The 13401-nt window shown below is 38.2% G+C and overlaps 1 pseudogene; it reads right to left on the bottom strand.

The window, feature by feature from the left end:
* Window positions 1-12480: 12480 nt before the first annotated feature.
* On the bottom strand, window positions 12481-12603 carry LOC140701930 (U2 spliceosomal RNA; annotated as a pseudogene).
* Window positions 12604-13401: the final 798 nt, after the last annotated feature.

Raw genomic sequence — 13401 nt, 5'->3', positions numbered from 1 at the left:
AGATGAGCCCCTCAGGTCGGAAGGCATTCAGCATGCTACTGAGGAAGAGCAGAGGACAACTATGAGTAGCTCCAGAGCTAATGAAGTGGTTGGGCCAAAGCCAAAAGGACACTCAGCTGCAGACGTGCATGGAAGTGAAAGGAAATTCCAATGACAGAAATAGCCTGGCGTGCTCTGGTCCATGGGGTCATGGAGTCAGACACGACTTAACATCTAAACAACAAAAATTACTGGCCAACCCTTTGATTCGGTTTGGTCATCAAGTCAAAAACAATTTGCCACGGCAAAATCCCTATCCTTTTCCTGCTTGAGATGGGCTTGCTCAAGCATCAAGGCTTGTGGTCTTCACTATTCACTATATCACAAGCTCCCTTTCTGTATCTTTCCACTAGAAGTGCCTAGAAATGCAGCCAGTTAACCAGATTAAGGGCCTGATCACACCTGGCAAAAGAAGCCCTGTCACACCAATATGTCCATTTCATAAATTTCCAAGCACACAACACACGGCTGACATTGACTCTTTTTGATTGCTGACTCTTAACAGAGAACAGTTGAGGAATAAAGCTGAGGCAGACCTAGGGAGCTCGTGACCAGAGCGAGCAAACAGGTCAGGCTGAAGGGGGTCTCACAAGTGAGTCAATGTGAGAGGCCAAGGGGGAGGTCCCTAACAAAACTTTTGGAGTTTTTAGATATAGTTATTGTGGTGATCGTCCCTGTGGCCCCTGTTTAATTTGGCCCTCACAAAGGCTCATGCCCTTTTTCCTTCACACTGCCACCAGGTATTCTCCTAATACCAATTATGTTATACACGTGTGCTGCCAACACTGAGGGTTATTGAACTTAGGAATCACAGGTTTAATTAACAAATATTCTTTTATTGTCAAGTAAATCATAAAGGTAAATCACATATGAACTATTTCAGGTATTAACACGTATTGGATCATGTAGGCAATCACTTTTATTCCAAACTGCTGTATACTTTCAATCAATATCTCTTATAGTGCTTATAATTTCATTCCTGCTTGTTCAATATTGTTTAACCTTCTCAATTCCCTCTCCTAACACCCTCAGCTCAATTCACCAACCCTCTCCTTCTCTCTCCTAAACCCTAACTGCCATTCCACATCTCCAACTGTCTATCTCTAACTTTCAAAATGTAACTCTAACTCTGCCCCTCCTGCCCTATCCTTGGCTCCTCCCCCTTGAGCTTCCATGATGGACAGGCAGGAATGATATCACCTTTTGGCATTTCACTACAGTTATATATTAGTCAACTTTCCAAGCTACAATCAAGATGACAAAATAAAGGAGAGGGCATTCATAAACGAATAAACTTAAGCAAAAAGCTAACGGGGATAATGGAAGAAAGGGACATTTCAGTTGTAGTGACCTGCAGAGTTTGTGCAATGTGTATGGTCCTTCCAAGAATTCCTGGCTTGTATGGCTGATAATTTTCTCAGAGAAAGAAACTAGAGGACTAACTACCCTTCACTTGATCCTAACCAATAGAGACAACATAGTGGAGGAAGGGGCAATAAAGGAAACTCTAGACAAGAGTCACCATGTTCTAGTAGCATTCTTGATTTCAAAGGAAACTAAAGCAGAATGTAGACTATATGCTAGATTTTTTAAAAGCTGGTTTTAATGAACTCATAACAAGGATAAGGAAAGTCCCATGGCAGGAGATCCTAAGAAGAAGAGAAGGTTGGGGGCATCTAAAAAAGGAAATTCTAAAGATGCTACTACAAACAATAACAACAACAACAAAGGTGGGAGACAGGAAAAAAAGGCTAATGTGGCTTCACAAAAAGCTCAGACAGGACCTGAGCACAAAAAAAGGACACATATGCAAATCAGAAAGGAGGCCAAACCACAAAGGAAGAGTACAGACAAGTAGCAAGGACTTGCAGGATGAGACACTAAAAGCAACAACAACAAAAAAGTTTTCTTCAGATATGTGTGTGGCAAAAGACAAGGAAAAGAAACAGTGGCTCAGCTACTTAATGGAGAAGGAAAAATGATAACAGAAGACAAAGAAAAAGACAGAAGTGCTCAATTCCTGTTTTAGTCTTTTCTCAGATTATGACCCTCCAGACAAATGTGAAGTGGAAGTGGAGAGGACAAGATTCAGCTGGAGATGGATAAGCAAATACCTTATCATGAATACCTTGCTACCTTGAATGAGTTCAAACCTCCAGAGCCAGATGAACTGCATCCAAAAGTATTGATGGAAATCTCATAACCACTGCCCATTATTTTCTTGAAATCATGGGAAACGGGTGAGGTGCCAAATGATCGGAGGAGGGCTACTGTTGTCTCTACCTACAAAAACGACAAAAAGGAGGAACCTCGGAACTGCTGACCAGTCAATCTGACATCAATCCCATGGAAAATTCTGAAACAGACTACAAAGCAGTCACTATGCAAGCACCTAGAAAACAATGCAGCAGTAATTAGAAGCCAACATGGATTTGTCAAGAACAAATGTTCTAAGGGAATTCCTATTGCTTTTGCTATGCCTACAAACTAGGGGAAGAGCAGACTGCTTGGATACAACTTGCCTCGGTAAGCAGAATGCTTATGACCAGTTTGCTACAACTATATTACAGTACTTTACATGATCTAGGACTCTTTTTTTTGTATTTCTCATCAATGTCCACATGCCCATGTTCATGTGTTTTCTTGCTATGAAATAGATAATTTAATACATCAAGTTACTTGCTTTGCAAGGCAATGTTATTTTGCATTGATCTTGCTTTCCCTGTGATGCTTTGGATGGACAAGTAGTTGATTGCCCTGCAATGGCTTTCAACACACTCCTGTTCAAACCTTATTTTTAAAAGCACATTGTACATTTTCATCATTGTGTTTTTTACACTTCCCTTAATAATTTTAGTGCTCCATACATACAAAATATCAAACCTTGACAAACCCCTGTAGGTGTTTTTGTTTTCTTTTTGTTTGGTGTATGTGTATGTTTAGTTTTATATAAAAGCTAAACTCAAATGGTAAGAGCTTCTTCAGTCAGAAACTTCAAAGCAAAAATCCAGCAGAGACTGTTCTTCAGTGGGTGACTTCATTGTTTTTAAAAGAGTTGCTATGAAAGGCAGTTGATTTCAGATTAGATTAGCAAATAGATGAGCCGCATGTGAAAGAGGTTCAAGTGGAAGTTTTCAATGATAACATTTAATCTACTTTAAAAAAAAAAAACTCACAAAGATCATTTTAAAGCATTTCTTCAGGCTTTTGGATTTTTTTGAACTATTCCTTTAAATAATACTTTTTTTTTTTTTTAGAATGGATATTCATTTTTAGGAATAGGTGTGGACAGAAATTGAGGAAGATTTGCCTTCATTCAGTAGTACCAAGTAGCAGTACTGGCATAAAGGAAAAGGACGAAGTGCTCCATCTGGATGAGCCCTTGCAGAACTGATTAATCATAGGTGTGAAATTAACACCAGGTAGTCCCAAGATGCTAACATTGCACTTCAGTGCACAAAATAGATGTCCTGGGAATCAGACAGCAACGGAAGAAAACTATCGGCTTATAGTCTTAAACATCAAAAATGTAAAACAAACTTATTGTTGAAACACCACTGTTGACCTGCAGCATCACCAGTGGCATGACTTTGTCATAAAAGAAATGTTCAGCAATTAAATAATCATGTTCCAGATTTTCCAGTACAGAAGATGCTACACCCAGGTTTGGCCATATATAGCCATTAAGGTGGTGAGCAATTCTTTACTCAGCATTCCACAATTTAAGAATTTTTCAGAGATGAATGGAACAATAGAGAAAAAGGGCCAGCGAAACAAATGTTTCTTTGCCACCATCAATGACCAGTAAGTACATAATCAGTATATTGGAGGGGTTTGGAATTTGAGTATTCCCTCTTAATTCAGAGAAAAGCATGGAGATCCCTCTCACCTTTTCCCTTGGCAAAGGAAAAATTAGTAATCTGTATGCTTTTTGGTTAAAGAATACAAAGAACTCCTATTCACAATTAATTGCTTTGTTCTTTTACATATATAATGTGAAGCTACATCTCCACATACATATTTACAAGAGAGGAAGGGTAGGTAAGAAAGAAAGCAACACGAAGGGAGGGGGGTCTCAAAACTCTGAGCTCTGTGTGTGGGAAACTCAAAGGTTTAGTGTCAGATACAGAGCATGCACCCCAACAGACATCCAGTGTTAAAGGAGAAGCAGGCAAGATTGCATGTTTGCAACATAATGCACAACTTACTATCTTTCATCTCATTCTCATCTGAATGGCAGGAACAGAGATCATTTGCTTAGATATAGTTCTGTGAAACATATGTATCATCAGGATTTTGACTACTTTCCAAAATCATGTTTAAAGCCACAGGAACAGAAGAGAGAAACGTGGTTTAGTCTGTTATAGAAACAACAATGATAACGTATTGTTGGGGCATAAGTGTCAAGTATTTCGTTGGGGTGCGTTGAGCAAAGCAGAGGGTGCAACCAGCCTCCAAAGTCCTCACAGAGAAGAAAACACAAAACAACAGCTTTTTCTTTAAAGCTTATATTACATATGTACAGTCTTCACAAAATACCCGCAAAACATGTCCTCTAGCACTCATATGGTGCAACACAGAAATCATCATTCCCCTGGTGCATGACTTTACAATGGTGCAAAAACATGCATCCAAAGCATGGATCCTGATGGATCCATTTTTTTTTACACAAGATCACCCTCAAACCATTCTCCAAACACAGGCCCCACCTGTACCCACAGACTACAGCACGGAAAGCATGGGTAGGGGGGGCGCAGAGATGCCCATGGATCCACATGATTTTTCTGCAGTATCTACAGTACTCTCTTGGACAGTTAAAATTCTACTAATAAAAAGAACCTTATATTTTGTTTCATCAATTAAACAATCCAGTGTGAAAACCAGCAGTATTCTTTCATGAACACCAAATCAATTCAGTCAAATATTTTGACTCCCGCTCCAAGATTTCCCCCCCCCCAACATAGCCAGTGGTAGAGAACTACAGGTATTGTAACTCCAATACACACAGAGAGCCAAAAACCTCCAGTTCCTGAACTAACTAATATACTGTAGATGACATTAATTCTTGTGCCAAAGACATGGCCATGACTTCTTGACATACAGCACTTCTAAGGATGTTTCAAGTCACATGATCACTGGGAAGACAATTGGTATCCTGCTTATGGGTATCTGTGAAAAACACAAAATTTGTGATTCTTTGAATGTGCTTTATAACAGAACAGGCAACCGTTGAGGGGCTGGGAACCCTTCTTTCTCACCCAGCCCCAGAGTTTGGTGGGCTGCACTGCAGTCTCTCAGTTTTTCCACATATCCCAGAAGTCTTGGGAGAAACATTTGTTGGCTAGTCAGAAATAAGAAGTGATAGGGTGGTCACTTCCAGTTTTTAAAAAAGGCTAACTCCGGATAAAATGAACCCTGAAGGCAAAATTACATTTAAATGTCATATTTCATCCCTTGTAGATTATATGGTGAAATTGGGAGGGTGGAGAGAGCTGGGTGAGCACACACACTGGGGCCTGGGAGACTGAAAGAAGAGCCTCATAGAAGACCTTAAAAGCAGATGGATTTGGGTGTCAGTACACTGGTGGTAGCAGACCATAAAATTATGGGCAGCCTCTTTCAGGTTTCTCATGTCCCCCAGCACCACTACCATCCACAAAGTGACATCACCCAAGGGAAAATCCCAGAAGCTGACTCCTTGTGTTCATCACTTCTCACCAAACACAATGTAATTGTCAGGGCTGTTTTTCAACAAAAGTGACTGGTTGTGAGCAGAAGTATCCTGTGAACCATCTTGACTGCTGCCATTGGTGTTATCAACATTCAAGTTGCCATTTGCTGTGTAAAACAAGGCATCCTTTTTACTGCTGGAAATGCAGGCATGATATTTTACAGCAATATTGGGCCATTTCCTGACTTTTTGAATTTTGGGCACATAAGCACAATATCCCACATTCATAAACAAAAGGTTTTTTTTTAAAGAATTGAATTTCTAATATTAGTATATCAACTTGTCTTCTTTTTGCAGACTCCTCCCCTATAATTCCTGGTGGTATAAGCATGCTTTAAAAATTAATAATTCTTGCAAATAGTTTTACTCTAAGGAGGTTTATACATTGATAAAATATCTACATAGCTAGACAGACAGATAGTTACTACAGCTGTATTTTGACTTTTTTTCCACAAAGCACTAGCTTACACACAGGAATCTCCTCTTCTTCACTGGACATCATGTAGATCAGGCAGAGGGACAGTGATTGGTCCAATGTCTCCTAAATAATTTCATGGCTCAGTCGGGATATGAACATAGAGCTTTCCAGACACTATCAAAGACATGGAATTCTCTCTGTCCCTCTGGATGCCATCTTGGTTGCTGAGCTTGGCTACTGTCACAACATATTGCCACCTATCTCTTGCTGCGTGGTGTAGCCATTCTCTATTAAAGTCCAGCCAGTCTCTGGTGTTCCTCTTCCAAGAAACCAGTCTTATATCTCTTCCATGTTTACCCTCAATCTTCCCTTCATTTATGTATTGCAGTGTATTATATTTGTCATGAGGCATTATGCACCCAATATATGAGAGTGTGCTTCTTAATATTCAGCTGTATTTCTTTTTGTTTCTGTATTCAGTGGTGTACTACTTCATTCCTTATTCTGTCAATTCGTCGATGTGAAGAACTCTTGTCCATATTTCAAAAGCATTTCTTCTCTTTCCTAATAGTCCAAACTTCGCATTCATATAGAAGGATTGACCATATCCAGCACTTCAATATCTTTGTCTCAAAGACATGCTAAGCTGATTTTAGCTCTGTCATTTATAATTTTTCTGCACTATCTGCAACATATCAGCACATGCCCTGAAGAAGTGGACTTGAGCCATGAAAGCTTGCTGATAGTTTGACTTTTTTAAGTAATCTATTAAATAATCACCTATTCCTGCATTTCTTAAGCTGTTTGTTACCCAGTACTTTATTCAACTTCAAAAAGCTTGTTCTAGCCATCTCAGTTCTTTGTTTTATTTATATAAAGTGTCTATGTGATTGTTAATTAAATGCCCCAAATACATTTATTTACTTGGTCTATACGTGAGTGATTACACTTAATATTTATACTGATGTTATTCCCACTTACCACAATCTTTTTAATTAACATTTTATTAGTTTTCATTATATCTACATTCAGTTTGTGCTTGTTAAACATCATGTTACATGGGTTGCTTAAAATTATTTATTGTTTTGTATCTTGGTGTCTTCTTAGTTGTCTCTTCAAAATCTATACATTTAAAAGCATTTGAACCAATCATGTGTGTATTTTAGTGTATAATATTGACTACTATCATAATATTGCTCTCATAGTATACAATGTTCTCAAAATCCTCTAATAAAATACTTAATAAGAGCAATTCTGGTTTCAAATCTATATAATTTGAGGTAATTTAACTGGCCAAAGTTGTATTTTGTACCAATAATAACTGAATAGGTTTCTAACTCATAATGAATGTTGTCCAAAGCATTTTATATACATTTTCTTTATATAATTGTTTAGACATTTCTATCTCCACAGTTTGTCATATCTATATCACTATCATATCTAATATATGTTAAGTACTACTTGTTTTACCCATTTCTTATATCTAGCTTCAATTTACCTTAAGAGCCACCTTATTATGCCTATACTCTGATTAGTGATCCCTTATTTCAGGTTGATTCCCTTTTCTAATACATGAGATATGTCCCCTTACAATTCCAGAAATTAGATGTATACATGCTTTCAACCTTGAGGGCCCCTTAATATTTTTTTTCCTTTACATCTCTCTAAGTAACTCCTTCTCTAGTTTGTCTTTTCCCAATTCTTATTCCTATCTTTCTAAAAATTCTGCCTTCCCTTGTACCGTCTGAGATCATTCTATGCACTTGATCTATCTCCAATATATCTTCCAGGCTGTTTCTAATTAAATCCGCTGGTTCTCTCCCCTTATCTTCCCTTAGCACACCTAAGACTCCCTTTGACTTCAGGGTTCAAATTAGATCTCCTCCGATTTCCTCTAGCCCCCCATTTGGTTGGCATACATCATCTACCACCCTGACATTTTCTTGTTCATCATTCCGTCTCCTGTTGAATATAGTACTTCCTTAGATGCTCATTGAATAATTTTGCCTCTTCATTGTGGGATCTCGTTATTTCTAAAATTGATTTTATTTCATCCCCAAATTTTCCTTGTTGTAACATTATGTCCTGGGATACCAGATGATTGTACTCCAAGTAAAAGTTGCCCAACTGCGTAAAATAATCAGTTCAATTCTATCAATAATTGCTTCAACAAATCCACTTTAATAGCTTGATCATCTTTAGTGTTAAATTTGAGCTCAGTCTCAGACGTGAAAGGTTTTCCCTGCTTAGAGGTTCAAGGATATTTTCTCACCAAATATCACAGTCCAGTTCAAGCCTCCCTAAGGAGTGCTTAGCATTCAGTCAGAGAGTTCGACTGGCCACGTACCTACCATCTTTGTGCTGGGACAAATCCCAAGACCTCAGCAGTGCATAGCGTAAGCCCTTTGTACAAGTCTGACCTTATAAGAACACTTTACTTTTACCCAGTACTTTGCAAGTACAGACACACAGCCTTTGTGATTCTTTAGAACTCACAACAGCTCAGTTAGGTAGGACTCCTAAGGATAGCTAGTTTGTGGCCCTCTCCACCTCCTGGATTTAGCCAGACCCTGCTGTTCAAGAGACCAGTCCTTTTGTAAGAATTTTTATAATTTATTTTTATTAGAAAAATAGAGTTTCATAGAATCAGTTTATATTGCACAAGCGTTAGCATAAAGAACATATTAAAAGTTCATTACAGTTAAATAAAATATTTCCCATTAAAATAATAAACACTACTAAGCTGGGCTAGCCCCACCTCCTTCTTTCTCCTCACTTACATTCTCTCTCCTTCAAGCCACATGCTCAAACCATCAGGTTCTTTCTCTCTCCCGTCATCATGGAATCGAATCTCAGAACAGAACTTCTTTCACATAACCCATCATCCATTTTCTACACTCTCTAACTCCTCCCTTCTTGACAATTCTGGCTGTTAACCAATTAGCCTCAAGGGGCTGTAATACCTTCCTCCTCCCTTAATTTCCATGAAAGTCCAGGTGTTTTACCTCTTCACCAATTAGCTCAGAATGTTGAGTCTTCCACAGGCCTCTTGATTCGACCTTCAGCTATCTCGAACCATGCTATACCAATCTTCAGAAAAACACATTCCAATGTCTCTCAAATCATCTTGACACAGAACCTGCCTGACTCTATCTTACATTTTACTGACTACATATCCTATCATCACACAGTGGCCTGAAGTCTTTTGTAATCCAGTCCCAGAAGCAGTCCATTCCAGTATTAGTTCTATCTTGGCCTTTGCTCCAGTCAGGTTCAGAATCCAGGATACATCCAAATGATTTTATTGGGCCACATATGTCCACTTTAGCCAGATATATATTCCAAGATGAATTGTCTTTGATCAGAGCTCAGTTGTCAGCATACATTCCAAAGTACAGTTTAAATTTTCCACTTAGGCAGGGTCAGACTTTCCAGGGTTAATTTGTCTATACTTCAGTCAGTCCTCAGAAAAAAAGGGAAATCAAAACAAATTCCAAGTTTAGAACCTCCATAAAGTGTTCAAGGTCATTGTTCTGGGCTTTCCGCCAATACTGTATGTTTTATATTTTTATATAATATAAAATAATATGTAGTTGACTGCATATTTCTATTAATTTATTTTGCTGAATTTGATCAAATGACATAAACATGGGGAGAGTCCTAAATTTCCTATCCCCCCAGAGTCCCAACTTTGCTATCTTTCTAATGTACACAGGTATATTAAACATACATATTCCAGCTGCAAAGAAAGAAAGGCAGTAGAATGATCACTAAGACCAGTACAATCAATGAGAAAACAGTAATCTCCAGCTGTGAGATCAGAGCCCTCTATTCTTCTGTTATGGAGAGGTGACTGAGCCAGCAGGGAGCTTAGTTTTGATTTAATGATGCTGCTCTCCCTACAGGTTTCATAAAACATACCTTCCCAAACAATGATAATGTAAACTGAGTAGGAGATAGATTTACATTATCCTCATGTACTACATTTTAGTTTCAGTATCTCTTTCATAGTGTATCAGCCAAAACAAAAACATAAAACCAAGACATAAAAACTTTGTGGTACCTTGAAGTGTACAAGGTAACACAGTTGACACAAGTGGCAAAGTGGGATTTTGCACTTGTTACTGACATAACATCAGGTTTTTTTTTTACTTGTTCTTCCACTAATGTGATCTACTGTATATCATCCTTTGCCAATGCTCTTCTACACTCTACATAGGACAAAGAGGGCAATTTCTGTGCAAAAGAATTAAGGGGCAAAAATCTATAATTAGGAATGCCAAGACCAAAAAGAAAAAAAACACCTGTTTCAGAATATTTCAGTCTACCTGGGCATTCTTTGAGTGACCTTCAAGTCATGGTTTAGAAACACACACACATACTACAAAATCAGACTTGAAAGAGAAACAGCAGAGACCATATTTTTCAGTGTATACCATGTTTTCCCAAAAATAAGACAGGGTCTTATATTAATTTTTGCTCCAAAAAACACATTAGGGCTGATTTTCAGGGGATATTTTATTTTACAGTCATGTCATCTTCTGGTTGCTGCACAAGGGTAGAGGGCGGGGTTTCACTTGACTGGGGCTTATTTTTGGGGTGGGGCTTATATTACGAGCATCCTGAAAAATCATACTTGGGCTTATTTTCAGGTTAGGTCTTATTTTCATGGAAATAGGGTAAGATGCCCCCATGTATAAGACCCCCTTTTTCTATCCCAAAATTAAGAAATCTTAACTTGGCTTTGAGTATTCAGCCTCTGGGCTCAGAACTCTCAGACATTATGAGTCCTTGTTGAATCTGAGCACTGCCTGCAGGCTCCACCTCCAATGAAGTGTGTTCCAATTGGTTTGCACAGCATCAGCTGACATAAATTACACAAGGTTCGTGACTGGAGGAAGCTAAGCCTTGTGACTGAAGGAAGACTGTTTGCAGAGTGTTTTCATTTTGTTCTCTCCTTAGCTTAGTTCTATGTATAAGAAGATCCTCAAGTTTTAGTCTAAAGATTTTAGACAAAAGTATTGTCTTCTGCACAGAAAAATACGGTATACAGTATATGGATGCTTGGAGACCCACTTAAAAGGACTGACTATCAATCAAAGTTCTTAAGTCATTATCAAGTGTAAAATCCTACACTGATTGCCACTTGTGTCACCTATTGTTACATTGCAAACTGGTAATTGACATTATTCAGTCTGGCAGCATATTAAGTTGCTAACAAAACATTGTCAATTTGTCCATTATCTGTATCCCCACCTGGTCATGGGGTCATTTATATATATGAAAGTCATACAGTGTCAGTGTTATATTTGACAAAATTTACTTGATCCACAAAAGCTCATATAGCAGCTAGTCTTTAAAGTGCCCCCCAAATTTTGTCTCTTGTCTCATCATTTTAGAATGTAGCTTATAAAGGAACGAATGTATTCGATATCCTGGTTCAGTCATGAGTAAATGTACTGTTCTACCTCCCACAGGCTATCTGAAGTTTCTGCTGTCCAGAGAGAATCAAATAACAACAGTTAGTGGCTAAGTTTTTATTTTCAGCTATGAGAATTCACAAAATGCTATAGCAAGATTTTATACTATACTATGTATTTATTATATGTATTTGACCAAACTCCGGGAAGCAGTGGAAGACAGGAGGGCCTGGCATTCTTTGGTCCATGGGGTCACGAAGAGTCGGACATGACTTAACGACTAAACAACAACAAAATATTTGTTTAATCAGGTCTATGACCACATAATAAAACCTTCTTGTCTCTTGGTTTTGTTTTGTTTTGTGTTTCTTTGTTTTGTTTTGTTTTGTTTTTATCTGATGGTCTTCCTTACTACAGTCCTTTGGATTTACCAGTAAATTTCTCCTCTTAGTTTTGTTTATCCTTATTGTTTCTCTTCAGCCCCACATGATGGTGGTTGTTGGGTCAGTTTTGCTGCCCAAAGTGTGAAAAATATAAGCAGGTCAACAATCCATAGATTAATAGATTTTGCCACACCCTCAAAAATATTTTGTGTACACTTTTTGATGCAAATATCCAGATGATCCATTCAAATTCACAACAACAACAAAACCAGAATGATCAGGGACAACCCCAGAATAATGGAGATAACTTGTCTCTACAGATGAGCCCAGAAATACTTTTACAGCAATACAACTAGGTTGTAAAGGATTTATCCCTCCTTATCTGAAGTCCATTTTTTAGAAAACTGAATATGTCTTAGCAAAATATGCATGAACAAATGCAATGTAGTTCCAGAGTCCATCTACTGCTTTTATGTTTAGGAACATCCAAGAGGTTTGTTTTTTAAAAAAATAAAAAATAAAAGCAATGGGTTAAATTCAACATTAGTCCCAATTCTGCTGATAAGAACAGATACTATACTTGAGCTTAGCCTTAAGAGGCTGAGAAGCAATCCAGAGTTATGTTAGTGTTGACAAATAAATCATCTGAACCTCCTGCAAAGTTAAAACCTCCAGGTTTTCACCTTGCTCTCTCAATGGATATCTTTCCCCTAATACAGTGGTGCCTCGCATTACAACATTAATTCGTTCTAGAGAAATCGCAGTAGAACGAAAACGTCGTAAAGCAAAATTAAAAAGCCCATAGAAACTCATTAAAACCCATTTAATGCGTTCCGATGGGCTCGAAACTCACCGTCCAGCAAAGATCCTCCATAGGGCGGCCGTTTTCGCTGCCTGTACAGCAAGGAATCCATCCCAGAAAACAGTGGGGGGCCATTTTGTTTACCTGGTGGCCATTTTGAAACCGCCGATCAGCTGTCCGAAAATACCGTTTTGCAGAGAATCAATTCCCGAAGCAGGGAACCGATCATCGCAAAGCGGAATTCCCCCATAGGAAACATGGTAAAGCGATCGCAAAAAGTTCATTGTAATGCGGTTTCGTCGTTAAACGGAGCGATCATAAAGTGAGGCACCACTGTATATAACTCTTTTGACTAGGATGAGTGAGGAATCTTTACTTATCAAGGACTTGTGCCATTCTAGAACTAGCAGTTTGTTGTGTCAGAAATACAGTTGGTTTCCCAAGCATTTAACTCAATCTTTAAAATGTCTTCAGTGCATTGGGTAGGGATTTGATGTCTGTCATTGTTTATTTGTTCCTAGTTAAGTTTTTTGAGTAGTGTTTATATGATTGAACTGGAAAGTTATTGGATTGAACATCTTTTCCATCCATTTATGTTGTTCTTTTGC

This window comes from Pogona vitticeps, chromosome 8 (genome assembly GCF_051106095.1).
Source record: "Pogona vitticeps strain Pit_001003342236 chromosome 8, PviZW2.1, whole genome shotgun sequence".
In the NCBI taxonomy this organism is placed as follows: Eukaryota; Metazoa; Chordata; class Lepidosauria; order Squamata; family Agamidae; genus Pogona; species Pogona vitticeps.
This window is presented reverse-complemented; position numbering and strand designations above follow the sequence as displayed.